Here is a 17,777-nt window from a genome sequence, read left to right on the forward strand (position 1 = left end):
AGCAAGTCTCTGGGTGGATTCACTTCACATCGGTTTCAGTAAGTAAACAAGTGCCAGGCGCTGGGGACTTTCTGATCAGTTACCGGTCACAGTCATGGGCTGTCCACCTGTAGCCTTTCACTTTTCAGTCTCATAGCATGTTTCTGACAGACGCCCGCTTTGCATAATCCTACAGTTTGGAAAAGAGATGTTATCTGAAACTGATCCCGGCCGAAGACCGATTGAGACGGTTCTTGCTGTCCTTTCTCTTTGTATTTAAAAAAAAATGCAATTGCACGGTCCAACGATCGGATGTTATTTGGTTAAATGTAAATAACCACACCAGGGCCAGCTCGGTCCGTTCAGGCAGAATTGATTTTTTTTTTAAAAGGAAACAATCCACGAGTGTGCTGCTCTTCCACGGGCTTCAGGCACGGTTCGCTTATCGGAGCTTTCGCTTTCGAGATCTTTATTTTGGGTGCAGCGTGGTTTTGAAGCTCGGTTGGGCTTGCGGCTCTTCTGTGGTTTGAGGCACACAAACACACATCTATAATCTCCTGAGCGAAATTCAGAGCGCGCACACTCACACACTCACTCACACACACACAGACTTCAGTCCAACGTGAACTTCACACCAGAGCCCTGAAGATGACTCTGAGCCCAAAAATACATCCGAAGAAGAAAAAATCTTGAAAGTTTTTCTTTCAAAAGCTGGCTGGAGGAAACTTTTTTAAAAGCAAAATTAAGACCTCTCAGGCTGCAGAAGAAATTAAGTTTCTTTTTTGCTCTAAGTCGGCATTCCTCTCTCCCCTTTTTGTTTTTTTTGGGGGGGGGGGGGGTAGTGGGTTAGAAATTAGAAGTATTTTGTATGTTGCACAGGCTAGCTGGAACACTCCCGGCGGGCACTCCAGCTCTTTATGAATGAGCCTCCCCTCCCCACACTCCCTCTGCTCCTGATTGAAGGTGAATGCCTCGGAATTTCTCCACACCAAAGCCCCGGCCAGTCTCTCTCCCTTCTCTCTCTCTCTACCGCTGCGACAGCCCACTCATTTGCATAGCTCCTGCTCCAGACCAATCGGCCGCGCCTTCTAGAATCCGGGGCGGACCATTGGCTCCCCCCTTCCCCATCCAGCCAATCAGCGGCGGCCGGAAAGTTAGCGCGCGCCTTGTGGGGAGGTCGGCTGTGTGGGAGCCAGAACTTCCTCGGGAGCGCGCGCGCGCACATGGGGGGGGGGGGGGGCGAGCGCCGCCTCCGTCAATGGGATTCCTCCGCGCTCCCGCCTACCCCCACCCCACCACCCCCCCCCACCCACCAAAACCGCTCCAGCACTTAACCTCCCTGCCCCGCACTTCACTTTGTCCTTTCAACTTGTTCGCACACATTCTAACTTTTAGTTTCGAAACTTTTTTTAAAAATTTCGCAACAGCAAATATATTTAATATCACCTTCTTCCTCATCCATTATTGATCGGCTTAAAAACAACTCAAAAAGAATCCTAGAGTGAGAAATCCCCTCTTTTTGTTTGGGGGTGGGTGGGGGTAAAATATGTTTCAGTGACCCCCCCCCCCCCCCATCCAAGTGCAAAAAAACAAAAGCAGGAAAATGTTTCGTTTGTTCACTCGCTGTTGCTGTCTGGCTCCCTGACTGTAGCTGTTTATGTACCGACAGCTAAATATTTACGCAGGAATTCGATTAGGAATTTATATCAGCTCTCTTTATTTCTAAATATTATGCTTTCCGGGATCTCGGGATTTTAATGTTAACTCTTCAATATTGACTGTCAAACATGGATGGGTATGCAAATTCAGGACTGACAAGCAGGCGGGACTTGAATGCTGGTTCTTGTCTCCAGACCTTAGTTTGCATAAATGTATATCTAGGATAACTATCACTTTTTTTTAAAGCTGTAGAAATGTCATGAAATGGATCAACGCCGGATGAAGGCAACTTCACCATGCCCTGTATGTTTATACATATATAAAGAAAAGCATTTCGCCAATCGTGCATGACTTCAGTACACACGCCCTAGATGTGACTTGAAGATCAAAAGTGATCAATCGGTGCACACTGTTCATTTCTAAAGTATAAAGTTCCGAATGTTTGAGGCATGCCTCTCGCCTAAGCACAGAGCTCTGCAATTTCTCCCAGCGATTTCCTCTTGAGGTGGCAGCCACCTCCGAGTCGATGTTTATTTCTGATTGTGATATGAATAGTCTGGGCGCCGATTGATAATCAGTGGGTATGATTTCAATCCCACGTATTCAGTGCTTTGTGACCCCTGCGGAAACCGCAGGAATCCAGCTCCTGTCTATAAGCACCAACAGAATGTGAGCGAGAGTCGGGGAGGTTGAGACAGCGTGGGATTCGCATGACAACCGATTCACGGGATGGGCAACGGGCCGCAGTTTCACTCGTTTCCTGACATGGAGCAGGATCTAATAAATGAATCCAATGGTTAACCAAAAAAAAACCCTCCGCCAGCGTTCACTCTTCCCTCAGTCAGTCAGGCAGGCAGGCGGTTGGGTAGAGTCACAGAAAGGCTTCTGTGCAGGAGTGGGCAGAGCGGACCGATCGACTCCAGGGGGCAGCAATGGACCTTCAAGCGCGCTGTTGGTGTTGCACTCAAGCCTGACAACTCTCTAATAGCTGGAGCTCTGGTTTTGGCTCTCGAGTTATTTTTTTGCAGGGCAAGCAATACCTTTTTTTTAACAAAAAAGAAAAACAAAATGTCCATTAACCCCACCCATATCGTGGGTGACTTTATCTCCTGACAGATTATGCACTGTGTATTTTTCATTCCATGTGTCATATGTGTCATGTGAGCGAGCAACTCACCCCCACCCCCCCGCTCCCTCCTGCGCCATGTCTGCGTGCCTTGGCAGTACATTTTAGTTTCTGTAACTAAACAGGAAGAGTCTCAATAAAGATATGAGCATTAAGAAAAATGCAGAGGCAGCCTTTTTTTTAAAGAAAATATTTTCCAGTCGATTTCACAGAAAATAACTTTGGAGCGCTACATTGCTGAACGTCCAAAATATCAAGACAATTAGAATTATTGATTTTATTTAACTTCGGAGATTCACATGAATTAAATTATGTTCATAAGATTGAATTATTATTTGGCGAAATGCACAAGGCGGCAGGATAAATGTCTGCTGACAAAATTGTAATAGATTTTTTTTTTGAAATACCATAGCCAGCCTTATTAAATTGAATGATTTCGAATTGCGACTGTCCATCTCCTCTTGCTCTCCTTTTGCTTCATTCTTTCATAATCTGAAACTATTCTGTGTAAGGATTCAAATGCTATTTTCATTATAAGGGCTCGGTAGAAAGCGACATTTGCAGCTTAATTGGGAAAGACGTTCCTTTTTGTTTACGATATCTTCAATGTTTTTAGAAATTAAAACCCGCATCTATAGTTAGCTACAAATACGTTACATTTTCTTTATGGTATATTTGACTCAATCTTTCGTCCAGGCAAACAACAATGAACAATAATTTCACATTCGCCTGATGCCAACGTTGGGTTCCTAATTATACTTTATACATAATTGAAAGTGGACTTCCAAATTAAATGACTGGTTTGAATACACGCGATCTCAGCGGATTTAAGTCACCCAGTTGTCCGAATTCTCAATACCGAACTGCCCGGTGTAGAATTACAGACTCTCAGATACCTACCCAGCCCAGTATCAAAATGAAGTGGGTATTCAGCACAACTACCGTTTAAATGACAGCCTTGCTCTCCAGGGTAAGAAATGACACAAAAACACACAGTTTCGGTTAGGTATAGGATGACACTAGTTTATTGCAAATTCAGTCTGGGACACGACAGTCACAACTCCTGGGTTGTCAGAGGTGCAGTCCGCTTAGGGTTAGAGTTGGCGTTAACACGTTACAGCAACCCTGATCAAACCCAGGGGTTGGGTTCATTGAAACAGTAACAGTGATAGCAGTTTAGAGATAGGACTAGCAAAGGACGGAAGCCCAAACAGTGTAATCAGAAACAGCCAGGGTCACATTTAGCAAAAAAAAAGGCTATTTTGAGTTCCGAGTCTTCCAGATTCACCTGCCACACAGCTGAAAGCGAGAGGCTGCCTGTATCCCAGGTCACACGGATTGCTGTCTAAACACCACATCCCTTCACGCCCACAGTATTCCTGGAGCTTTAACGATTTATTGACAATGTCCAAGTGACTGACACGGTGTTGGCAATACACCTGAATCAAAAACCTGGAATAATGTCCCGTGACAGATCTTCTCTCACCGGGATGCCTGGCTTTACGGATCTCAGGAAAGTTCACGATGGTGGATTTGATATTTTCATATCTGGGGACGGGCGCTTTTAATACAAGGAATTTCGAATGGAGGTAGAAGTGGTTAGAAACGGACAAGCTGGAGTATCAGATTACCGTGTTAATATCATGATTTAATTAATATCACAGAGTTGGTTAAGGATTGAAAAATGTTTGTTTGCAATAACTTCACACTGATGCAGATTCACTTGTTTATAGATTAAATACTATGCCACACCAAGCTCGTTACCAGAAATTATTTCAGTCTGTTACCATTAGTTTGACAAAAAAAATAATAGAAAGCAGCACGAATTACAGATGAATAAATGTTAATTTTGCTGATGTGAACCTTTTACCGCCTTTAATTATCCATCACATAAACATAGTCGCCTAGGCCTTGTTGTTTCTTCCGGGGACCATTGCACATTTCACCGTGGACGGAGCACACGGTATCCATACCTATCTGGTTACTTTGCATGCGCCCTTTTCTCCAGTCCCTTCGCGTGTGGGGACTGTGGCAAAATTGCTCGTTTAAAAGATGTTGAGCATCCTTCAGTCACCCCATTTCCTTTCACAGAGGAACTAACCATTAACCCACCACCGCTCAAATCTCAAACCAAAAGAACAAAAAACACATCCAGGGAATCTGAAAATGAAGTTGTGGGTCTCTCCATGTGCAACTTGTCCAAAAGCCACATTTATTTTTGTTGCAAAGTGGACCACCAGGTCTGATCATTTTAAATGCATCTGTATTTTAAATACCGACTACGCCGAATCAGTGATCAGTGGAGTATCATTTTCTTCTCTCCGAACGGAGGAGCACAATACACGAACTGGGAGAGCGTTCGATATATTTGTTTAAATTCTGTTGAATATAAAATTGATATTTCAATTTAAAAATGTATTTGGAGGCAATTCCTTTGGAAACTACAATATGGGAATCCTCGCACTATCATCTTCTGAGTGTTTTATTGCCAGAACCCAGAGCCGGTTTCTGACAAGCGTTTCAGATCGCTTGCCACTTCAATTCCAAATGATTCCATGGGTAACGATTACAGGTATCTAACCCATTGACTATTACTGATTCCAACTTTGTCACTCCTCTGCTTTCAATTAGTTATCAAATCTGGAACCCTATCACACCTACAAAGCTCCCATCTGCTTTTTCAACATTACAAATCCTGCAGTTCACAATTTTAAAAATCGGTAAATATGTGGGGCTATCTTTCTTAATATATCCGCCCACCTCTCCCTCACATCCGTTGAATGTGCCCGTTCCCTGGATGGCTTGACGTGTTTCCGACATCCCCTTACCAGTGACCTTTCCAAAGCGCCAAAGTTACACAATTATGAGGTAGTTTTTTTTAATGAAATATGTCTAACTTTTTGATATCAGTGGCCCTTTCTGTTGAAAATCTGTTAAACCGTTGTCGCCACTCCGCAGTCAAATTCTAATGTGATTCTCACTTTTCTCTGGGGCTCGCGAACCCAGATGGAAAGAAAAAAACCAGGCCATAATTTACCACTGGCAGATACGTTCATGAAAACAAACTTCTTTATCTGCTCTCGAGTTTAGGTGTCTCTGCTGAATCGCCAGGTTGACGAAATGGACACAGTTCAAATGTTTTACATTGTGAAATCCATTGAGTAAATCCTGAAGCTCCTTCAGTCTGCACACCCCGCCTCTTCAACCTGTCCTTAATGCAGAACTCAACATATCCCGTGCACTTCCAAAAACAATACTGGGGGCGATTCCTTTCCCCCCAACTCCCCCCAGCAACAGGGAATGGTTGGGAAAAACTCACTAGTTATCAGCTTTTAAATTAAAAATGACTCTTGAGAATTATATGACAGGCACCTTATTGACGTAAGAGAACCATTATGGAAAAGATGTTTGCGGGTGGCTTATACAACACAACGATTATTTCAATATGTTGCATTATATTGGCCCAGGGTTCACTGGATCCCGTTTATCCCCCGCACCCACCTTTTCGCTGACCATGGTACTTGTTTTGCTTTATCTGACTAATGTCGCTGAAACTCTTAAATCTATTACAGTCTTTCGGTGAAAAAAAAACCAAAACTCAGGGCACAGGTCAGGGGGTGAGGGTGATATTAGTGTCTCCTTCTGTTATTAATGTTGATGCAGCAATGGAGGGGGTGGGACATCCACATGGGAATGTGAGTGACTCCTGGCCATTTCAGCTGCCCCCCCCCCCCCCCCCCCCCCATGTTACACATCAATAATCTTAACATTGAAGACGCTATCTTTTTATTGCTTGTGCCGAGAAACGATCTAAAGCAGCTCGATTCCTGACAGCATTCGTCCATTTTCCAGAGCCATCAACAGAAAATCTGGGAAAATGGGGTTCCAGCCCGAACTTTGTCTGGAAACATGTCTCGTCCCAGGTCTGGTCCTCAGAGACTCTACACTGTTATTCCACGGTTACTAACTATAGTCAGGACCACGGTTTCCGTGTTTGGATTTTCCGAAGCTATTTAATATTGTACCAATTTCTGGTTACATACCTGAATTCTTTCCATTTACCACCCACACTGGACCGCCTGTGTGCGTGTGTGGCTTTGCCTAAAACAACATTTTTTTTGTATTTCTACAATGAATACATGACATTTTAGGTGTGTTTTTTTTTCCTCGTAACCATACAGCCACCCTCTGTGATGTGAATTCACTGCCACATTCTGCTTGGTGGCGGTAAGGAGGGCTTTTTTTTAACAGAAGCAAATTCACCAGGAGATTGCAGCTTCAACCGGTGCCCTTAAAATTCTTTCATCCTTTGCAGTTTTGTTAACCGCCGAGACAGTTTCTGTATCGCCCCATTGACATCTCGGCTGTTCAAATAACTACTTAACCTCACAGCAAGAAATAATCAGTAGCCCAGCTGAAGCTGGGGCGGGTGGCAACAATTGCACACTCTGGGGTTACGCCTGCAACCCAAAAAGCAAATATTTAAAACTATTGCCAGGAAGTAGCTTCCACCGTTTCTTCCGGTGTCAACGTGAACGAGTGGGGCATGGCAACAGGGCATACTCTTCTCTGCGTTTTGTTGCACAGCAACTTTCCTGTTATTCAACACACATTCTGTACACAGAGTGCCAGTGAATGAGCAAGCAGGAGCAATGGCCATTCTTGGGACCTGCTACAATATATCAGCGTAAAACAAGTAATCTCAAAACACCTTGGCATCTGCATTGAGCAACTCACGTGTTCAAGGGCTGCATTTTATGTGACACCATCTGATTGAACTGAAAGATAACGGGAGTTGAGCTGAAGTGGTGGAGGGGGAGGGGGGGGGGGGTATTAACAGGCATGGCTAATGCATCAGCGCAGCCACAGTTAAAGCCACAAGGTTCACCTCGCAAACCGTTCTCCCCACTTAACACACCGACTGCAAGGCACTTGCAATGGAACAGGTCTCTGATTGTCATTCAGCCAACGGGCGATTTCATCTGTTGGTTTTAAGTCGCGGACAGACCATAACACCTTTCTCCCCGCACGCGAGACTCCGAATATGTTCCAGAGAGAGAGAGAGAGAGAGAAGAAACAACCAGAGGAGACTCCAAGTGAAGTTGTGCCTAAGGTCTTGCGAGATGCACAATAAACAGAGCACGGCGCAGCCTGACATCCCGTGACAATTAAATTGCGATTTATTTCACAGGCACCGCATAAAAATCCAAAAGGCGTTCAAAACGCTGCCTTTTTCTTTCAGTAGATCTGTCCTGAACCCCCCCCCCCCCCCCCCCCGCGCCACATAAACTGACAGGCTAAAGATGAAAACTGCATTCGTAAATGTAACACACAGCACATCGTAAACTGCTAGTCCACACACACACTGTCAACTTTAAACAACAGAGGTGTTTACACCAGACAAAGTCATATCACGTCAATTGCAATACTGTATTTAGAAACGTTACAACTGCTTGCAGTAAGAAATAGGGCAGTTTTTACCCTACCGAAAATGTTGGTTGCAGCCCTGCCTCCTGGCATGAGGTACATGGCCCAGGACAGGTGAGAGGGGAAGGCAAACTGCCCTTCATTCATCGTGAAGAACGATGGGTGCAGCAGCTCCGAATGCCCCAATGCTGGAGTAAGGTGCAGGCTTTTACATGGACTTCGAAATGCCCCAGAGATTCTTAAATACTGGCAAATTGGGAAATGACATGCACTCATGCTTAATAAGTTTTTCACTTACCAAATTCACCAGAGAGTTTGATTCCTTTTTGCCCGAGGCATCTAAAACCTAGTAATTTCATTTAGGCATTAAAATGATGCTCACTTTTCCCATCACGTTAAAGTTGAGTTGCAAGCAGGACGTCAAATTTTGTTCTTGCTTAACAAAAAAAAACTTTCAAAAATAATTCTGACAGTGTTGTGTTGAAACAGGTAAAGCAAGGAAACACTTCCTTGCAAGTGCAGCGAGTTTTTTTTTTTTACCTATCTCTATTCATTTTACAGGCTATTTGGCACTATAGTAAACCACCGTTAGTGTAATGAGGCCTTGTGGCACATTGGGCAGTGTCCTACCCCTGATCTAGAAACCCACTCCAGGACTTGATAGACATGAAAGGTGCATTCATAATGTGGGAAGACAGTTTGATGATCAGGACGTTAATCCTTCCAATACCCCCATGCCCAGATGGTGGGAGTTTCCTGGTCAGCCAGGTTTGATGTGGAGTGGTGCCCCTCAAGCTATCATGTCTGGCAAAAGACTTGTTTGAATTATTCACCTGTTCTGGGGGAGGGGGAGGGGGCGGGGAGAGAGAGAGAAAATACAAGCCATGGAAGCAGATGCAAGCATATGCTTAGACTGCCTCAAGTACCACTAGGCCCAGGAAACATTATTATAGAATTTACAGTGCAGAAGGAGGCCATTTGGCCCACTGCATCTGCACCGGCTCTTGGAAAGAGCACCCTACCCAAGGTCAACACCTCCACCCTATCCCCATAACCCAGTAACCCCACCCAACACTAAGGGCAATTTTGTCACTAAGGGAAATTTATCATGGCCAATCCACCTAACCTGCACATCTTTGGACTTGTGGGAGGAAACCGGAGCACCCGGAGGAAACCCACGCATGCACAGGGAGGAAGTGCAGACTCCGCAAGGACAGTGACCCAAGCCGGAATCGAACCTGGGACCCTGGAGCTGTGAAGCAATTGTGCTAACCACAATGCTACCGTGCTGCCCGTAAGATCTAAGATCGTGCAATTAGAGGAGTGCCCAACCCACTGCTTTAACAGAGGAGTTTGCTAACTTTGAATAAATGGTCTCTGTTAAATCGACCAACAGTAAAAACCCACAAATATGCCACGATGGCTCAGTGATTAGCACTACTCCCTCACAGCTCCAGGGACCTGGGTTCAATTCTGGCCTCGGGTGAGTTTGCACTTTCTCCCCGTGTCGGCGTGGGTGCTGCAGTTTCCTTACACAGTCCAAAGATGTGCACGTTAGGTGGATTGGCCATGTTAAATTGCCCTTAGTGTCCAAAAGGTTAGGTGGGGTTACTGGGTTACGGGGATAGGGTGGAGGCGTGGGCTTAAGTAGGGTGCTCTTTCTAAAGGTCAGTGCAGACCCGATGGGCTGAATGGCCTCCTTCTACACTGTAAAATCCTATGCACCTATGCATTTATACTGACAGAGAATTCCTACAGTGTAGAAGGAGGCCATTCAGCCAATCGAGTCTGCACTGACCCTCCAAAAGAACACCCCACCTGGGCTCACTCCCCTGCCCTATCCCCATAATCTTCACATCTTTGGACACTAAGGGTCAATTTAGCATGTCCAGTCCACTTAATCCGCACACCTTTGGACTATGGGAGGAAACCAGAGCACCCAGAGGAAACCCACACAGACACGAGGAGAACGTGCAAACTCCACACAGACAGTCACCCGAGGCCGGAATTAAATCCGGGTCCCTGGCACCGTGAGGCAGCAGTGCTAAACACTAGGCCACAGTGCCGCCTCAGCATTCAACCATTTTGTTGTTGCCAAACAGGGTATAGATTAATAAAATGGGGCCGGTGATATTAGAATTTGGCAGTTGAAATAATTAATTACTGCCAATTTTAAAGGGCTGGTGCCTTTACAAATGACACTGTGCAAGGAACTAATAGTGTGATGTGTCTTGAAATGAAGAAGAACTTTCAATGATCGAATGTCTTCCACAACAGTAGGGCTACCCAAAGCAGTTTACAGCCAATTAATTACTTTTGAAAATTAGCCTCTCTTGTAATGGATCGAAACATTTTAATTTCAGCAGAGAAAAAGAGAGGACCATAGCAAGCAGCTTTGCAATTTAGGAATGACAAGAGAAGAAAGTTCAGTGGGAATGAGTAGATTGAAGCAAAAAAAGCTGGAATGAAGAAAGAGATCGCTGATTCATGACAGGCGTTTTCTGCTTGTCCACAAAAGTACACTCTGGATGAGATGGAGTTTGATGATATGATTACACTGCCAGTACATGGCTTTCATAGAATAGACACCCAAAATTAAGCAATGGAATAATTAAGGTGATTTTATGACCGTTGCAACTATTGTGAGACTCTGCAGAATGACAACAGGAATACATGATTCATTTGTTGTATAATATGTGCTAATTCAGCATTTCCCAAACTAGGTTCTGTGGAACTATGGGTTCTGTAGGAGCGATCCAGGGATTCCGAGGTAGGTCCGGCCATTTTCAATTTAAAACAAAATGACATAGAATCATACATTACAGAAGAGGCTCTTCAACCCTGTACCAATAACATAAAAACTACTCTAATCTACACTAATCCCACTTGCCAGTACTTGGCCCATAGCTTTGACATTTCAAGTGCTCATCCAAGTACTTTTTAAAGGTTGTAAGGCTTTCTGCCTCAACTACCTTCCCAGGCTGTGTATTCCAGATTCCCACCACCCTCTGGGTGAAAATGTTTTTTGTCAAATCTCCTCTCAACCACCAGCCTTTCACCTGAAAATGATGCCCCTTTGTTACTGACCCTTCAGGTGAACAGCTGCTTTCTATCCACCCTGTCCATGCCCCTCACAATCTTATACACCTTAATCAGGCCCGCCCTCAGCCTTCTCCACTATATAGAAAACAACCCAAGCTTATCCAGCCTCTCTTCATAGCTAAATGCTCCAACCCAGGCAATATCCTGGTGAATCTCTTCTGCACCCCCTCCAGTGCAATCACATCCTTCCCATAGTGCGGTGTCCAGAACTGAACGCAGCATTCCAGTTGTGGCCTAACCAAAGTCCTGCACAACTGCAACATAATCTCTCTACTCATATAATCTATGTCATGACTGATAAAGGCAAGTGTCCCTTATGAGCATAGGACCATAGGAATTAGGAGCAGAAGTAGGCAATTCAACCCTTTGAGCCTGCTCCACCATTCAGTCATGATCATGGCTGATCTCTTCCCGGTCACAAATCCACCTCTCCACCTCTTCCCCACATCCGTTTAACCTGGTTTTAAAAATCAGAAACATATCTATCTCCTTCTTGAAAATACTTAATGACTCAGATTCCACCGCACGATGGGGTAGCGATTTCCACGAATTCACCACCCTCCGCGAGAAGTAGATCTTCCTCATTTCAGTTTTAAATCTACTACCTCTCGACCTATATCAGTGACCTCTCGTTTTCAATTGGCCCACAAGGGGGAACATTTGGTCTATGTTTACTTTTAAAATCCCTTTTAGCATTTTATATATCTCAATCAGATCTCCTCTCATTCTTCTAAACTCTAGCGAGTATAAGCCCAAACTGTTTAATCCCTCCTCATATGTCAACCCTTTTATCCCCGGAATCAATCTAATGAATCTCTTCTGAACTTCCTCCAATGCCACCACATCCTTCCTCAAATAAGGATCCCAAAACTGGACATAATACTCCAGATGTGGTCTCACCAACACCCTATACAACCGCAACAATGCTTCTCTAATTTTATACTCCAGTCTTTTTGCAATAGACGCTAACATTCCATTTGCCTTTTTAATTGCGTGCTGTACCTGCATACCGACTTTCTGAGATTCATGAACAAAGACACCCAGATCCCTCTGCCCAGATGCATTTTGAATCTGCTTTCCATTTAGATAATAATTTGCCTTTCTATTTTTCGACCAAAATGGATAACCTCACACATATCCACATTAAACTCCATCTGCCAAATTTTGGCCCATTCTCCTCGCCTACCTATATCCATCTGTAAACTCTTTATCTTCTCTTCACGGCCTGGTTTCCCACTTATTTTAGTATCGTCCGCACATTTTGCTATGTTACACTCTGCCCCATGCATGCAGATCATTTATGTAGATCGTAAACAGTTGAGGTCTGAGGACTGACTCCTGCGGCACATGCTAGTTACAGTTTGCCAGCTAGTGAAGAACCTGACCCTCTGCTTTCTGTCAGTCAGCCAATCGTCAATTCAATCTAGTACTCTACCCTCAATCCCCTACGATCTGACTTTCTGGATTAGTCTTTTATGCAGCACCTTATCAAATGCCTTCTGGAAGTCTAGATGTACCACATCCACAAGTTCCCCATTATCCACCTTGCTGATTACACCCTGAAAGAACTCAAGCAAGCTTGTTAAGCATGACTTAACCTTCATAAAACCATGCTGATAATGGTGGATTGAGTTTTGCCTTTCCAAATGTTCAGTCATCTCATCCTTAATATACTTTGCTACTTTTTGCCTCTCTCCCATTTTGAATAGAGCCAACACATTAGTGTATTTTCAATCCAATGGGACCTGTCCAGAATCCAGGGAATTTTAAAATATCATAAGCAATGCATTTGCTACCTCTGCTGCCACGTCTTTTAATACCCTAGGGTGCAGTCCACCAGCTCCTGGAGATTTATCTGCCTTTAATCCCATTGGTGTTTTCAATATCTTCTCTCTAGTGATGGTTATCGCACCAAGTTCCTCTGCATTAATAGCCGATTTTGGAAAATTTTTACTAACCTCTACCGTGAAGACAGAGGAAAAATATTGGTCAGTGCCTTCCCCATCTCTGTGTTCCCCATTATAACCTCACCAGTATCGTCCTTTAAAGGGCCAACATTCACTTTCGGTACTCTCTTCCTCTTTGTATACTTATAGCAGCTTTTGGTATCAGTTTATGTTTTCCGCTAGTTTCGTTTCGTAGTTCATCTCAGTTCTTTTGATTTCATTTTTAGTATGCCTTCTCGACTCCCTCTCCATTTTCCTGCCCAAATCCTTTTTTATCAAGGTTAACAAATTGATATCTGCCTTTATTTGGGCAGGCATGAATCCCAGAATCTGCAGTGTTCTACTCCAGCGGGATAAACAGGCTTGGCCCTCCTAAACTTATTGTTTTATTACTGGGCCGCCAATATCCAAAAAACTCTTCCTGTGGATCAGTGATCCCAGTTCAATCAGGGGCCTCATGAAGGCTCGTTCTTGCACGACATCCACTCTCCTCTCCATAGTTACGGCACCATTGCCCTTCTCTCCTGCTAGATTGTCCTGGAAGCCAGTGGTGGTCTCCGTTCTTGGAACCTGGAAACAGTGCCGACAACATTTTAAAATCCTGTCCTTGTTTCCTTCAGCTGGTTTAGCTCAGTGGGCTCGATAGCTGGTTTGTGATGCAGAACAAGACCAGCAGCGCGGGTTCAATTCCCATACCAGCTTACCCAAACAGGCGCTGGAATGTGGCAACTAGGGACTTTTGACAGTAACTTCATACTTGTGAAAATAGAAGGTTATTATTACTATTATTATCTTTACTGCCCCAATCTGTAACAACCACCTTTTCTTACCTTCAGGGCTGGACTCAACATTTAACTTCTGAAGATTAGAGGGACTTGAGCACTGTTCATGGAGGGGAGGTTTGCCAGCTTTAGATAAGTGGTGGACACATTTCAGCAACCCAACTCTAGTCATTTTTGCTATTTTCAGGTTTCCCCTTCCTTTCCTCTGGCTCCACCTTACTGGAGAGGATTCTATCATCTGCTCAGCTGGGCAGAGGGAGGTTTATCTCAGACCGAAATGGCCACATTCTCCCATCTGATCCCTCCCCACTGAATGGGGTGAGGGTGAAATGGGAGAGTGAACTGGGCCCTACACTCACAAGCGAGGTTTGGAGAGAGGCACCATACAGGGTCAACTCCACGTCCTCACGTGCTGGTTCAAACCTAATTCAATTCAAAGTGCTACACGGGACACACTTGACCAAGGCAAGGATGAGCGGGTTTTTCTCGAATGTTGATAACAGCTGCCATCGCTGTTCGCTTGTCTCCGCAGATTCCATGCATATATTTTTGTCCTGCCACGGACTCCCCAGCTTCTGGGCTTCCTTCTTTAACACTGTGTCTAATATTCTCCGATTAGAATTACAGCCATGCCGGTTGTGGCCATATTTGGGCTCTGGAAAATCACCCTGGGGTAGAAGTGGGCATTATCGCCTTTGCCTCACTCATAGCTCGGTGGCGAATACTGCTTGCTAGGAAGTCTCCCGCTCCACTGAGTGCCTCTGACTGGTTAGGGGACCTAATGTCCTTTTGAAAATGAAATGAAATGAAAAACGCTTATTGTCACAAGTAGGCTTCAAATGAAGTTACTGTAAAAAGCCCTTAGTTGCCACATTCCGGCGCCTGTTCGGGGAGGCTGGTACGGGAATTGAACCGTGCTGCTGGCCTGCCTTGGTCTGATTTCAAAGCCAGCGATTTAGCCCTGTGCTAAACCAGCCCCTTTTTGCATTTGGAGAAAGTTAAATTTACCATCAGAGGTTCTGCTGAGAGATTCTACCTGAGGTAGCAACCGTTTGTCTAATTTGTCAAAGACCATCAGCTTTTAGGGATTTTGGGAAAAGAGTTTATTTGCTTTTTCCTATATTTGCAACAATTCCTGTTCTGTTCTGTACCTGTTTTGCACTGCTTATTGCTTCCTTTGTGGTGTTATTTGTAAAAAAATTGAAAAATCTAATAAAATATATATATTTTCAGAAGTGTTTTTGTGTGAGAGAGGGAAAGTGTGAATGTGTGCTGTTCGGTAATTTGGACATTCTGAATTCTCCCTCAGTGTACCCGAACAGGCGCTTGAGTGTGGCGACTAGGGGCTTTTCACAGTAACTTCATTGCAGTGTTAATGTAAGCCTACCTGTGAAACTAATAAAGATTATTATTATTGTGTGTGTGAGAGAGGAAGCTGAGAGTGTGAGTGTGGGAATGCATATGATTGTGTGAGAGAGAGTTTGGAGTGTGAGTGTGTGCACATGTTTTGTGCGTGAGGGAGTGTGTGTGTGTAAACAATAGTGTGAGAGAGAGTTGGAGTGTGGGTGTGTGAGTTTGTGTGTTTGAGAGAGTTGGGAGTGTGAGTGTATGTGTGATATGCATGAGAGAGATTTGGAGTGTGTGCATGTTCGTGCATGAGGGAGAGTTGGAAGTGTGAGTGTGTGTGTGTATTCGATAGTGTGAGAGAAAGTTGGAGTGTGTGTGTCAGTTTGTGTATGTGAGAGAGTTGGGAGTGTAAGTGTGCGCGTTCAAACAGAGGGAGAGTTGGGAGTGTGATTGTGTGTGTGTTTGTGCGTGAGAGGTGGTAGTGTGAATATGTGTGTGTTTGTGTAAGAGAGTTGGGAGTGTGAGTGGCTGTGTGTGTGTGATTGTGCATGAGAGAGAAGTGGTAGTGTGAGTGTATTTGTGCGTGAGAGAGATGGTAGTGTGAATGTGTATGTGAGAGAGAGCAAGAGAGGTCAGTGTATGTGTGTGATTCAGATAGAGAGGGAATGGTGAGAGTGGGAGTGTGTGTATGTGAGATCAGGAGAATTGAGAGTGTGAGTTATGTGTTTGTGAGAGAGGGAGAGGTGTAAGTGTAAGTGTGTGTGTGAGAGAGTGAGGGGTGGTAGTGTAAGTGCGAGAGATAGAAGTCAATATGAGCGTGAGAGGTGTATGTGTGTAAGAAAGGTGAGAGTGAGTGTGAGAGAGATAGGTGAGAATGTGTGTGTGTGAAAGTGAGGAGAGAGAGGGACAGGTAAGAGTGTGTGTGTGTGAGAGGGAGAGGTGAAAGTGTGTGCGCATGTCTGATCTGAGAACCTAGCAGTACTCCTGATATTAAACTAATTTCAGAGTAAAAGCAGAAGTACTCCACCCATTAAAAATGAGAAAAAGGTAAAACTTAAGTACTTTGTTGAAGAAGATAAGTTTTTGGGCGCAATTTAACAGAAATTAAACAGACCACGACAGTGCCGAGAACGACCCCGCTATTAAATGGGACTCTGCTTCATTTTTAGGCCTTGGTGAGGATAAAGCCTCCGGGCAAACATCCCGCTGAGGTCGCACTTAGACCCATTTCCTGCACTAACAAACTCCGTTCCCCGGTGCAGGAAGAAATCAGGATGCCATTCACAGCCTCCGAGCCCCCAATCTCATAAGGGCTGGGCACCCCCAGGCCCGATCCCTGGCACGGGCAAGATGTCACCAGGGCACCACCAGCCTGGCACTCTGGCATTGCCGGGGTGGCACTCTGATGGCACTGCCAGGGTGCTCAGATGGTGGTGCTAGGCTGGCAATACCTTGGTGCCCAGGTGGCATCAGGGGTACCAGGATACCACCCTGCCCACAGCCCAACCACCCAGGGGTCCAGCTTGGTCCACGTTGGTCAAGACCAATGTCAAATGGCACTCACTCGGGGTCTCTGGGGCAAGGCCGTTAGATACTGCGCCTAGGGTAACTCCGACTCAAGCATGTTCAAGTGAGCCTAACTGCACACTTGAGTATGCGACCTTAACGGGTGGGATTCAGATCACGATGCCTCTCGACAGGCCACTAGCGAAATTTACAGGCCTCATCGCATCCCGAGTCGGCGGGATGATGCCGATAGATTGCACCCTTTAATTATAATAGATGGATATGTATAACTTTAATAACTGTGTACATATAACTATAATAACTGTGTACATATAACTATCATCAATGTATACATATGACTATAAATTTGTTTTTGTGAGTTTGGAGCTATTGCGCGAAAGCAGTCAATTTTTGTTGTTGAACACGTCAACACAATCAAAATGTTTCTCAGGGACTCCATCAGTATTCTTGGGAGATCAAAAGGGTTCAAGTGGCTGGAAAAGTTTGGGAAATTCTGTGCTAATTAATTGTGACTGATGCACCATCAATTGGACTCGAGTCATAGTGAAGTTCCAAACAACAGGCTTTAATACGCTAGATGTGAGCCAGGCAGTGGTCGTACAGAGAAAGGCCGACTGCCAGCCAACATGAGCTCTTATACCCTGCCTTGTAGGCGGAACTACCAACCTCTCAGCCAATCGGCGGGGAGTCACATGACCAGCCACAACCAATTGGCAGAGAGGCACATGACTTGCCTGGGCCAATGGGCAGCGAGGCTGCTGTACCAATGGCAGCCTGGTTCTCTGTGCTAAATTAGTTTGTATCCATCAGAGTACAAATATAATTCCACATTTGATTATTGCAAACAAAATACAGGAGAGAATTAGCACGCAAAAACAGCAA

The 17,777-nt window shown here is 44.8% G+C and overlaps 1 protein-coding gene across 2 annotated transcripts in view; it reads right to left on the reverse strand.

The window, feature by feature from the left end:
- The window catches only part of runx1 (RUNX family transcription factor 1), a 186,107-nt gene that overhangs the window by 13,083 nt on the left and 155,247 nt on the right, over nt 1-17,777 (reverse strand). The gene's annotated exons all lie outside the window — the stretch shown is intronic.

Source organism: Scyliorhinus canicula, chromosome 7 (assembly GCF_902713615.1).
Source record: "Scyliorhinus canicula chromosome 7, sScyCan1.1, whole genome shotgun sequence".
Lineage (NCBI taxonomy): Eukaryota > Metazoa > Chordata > Chondrichthyes > Carcharhiniformes > Scyliorhinidae > Scyliorhinus > Scyliorhinus canicula.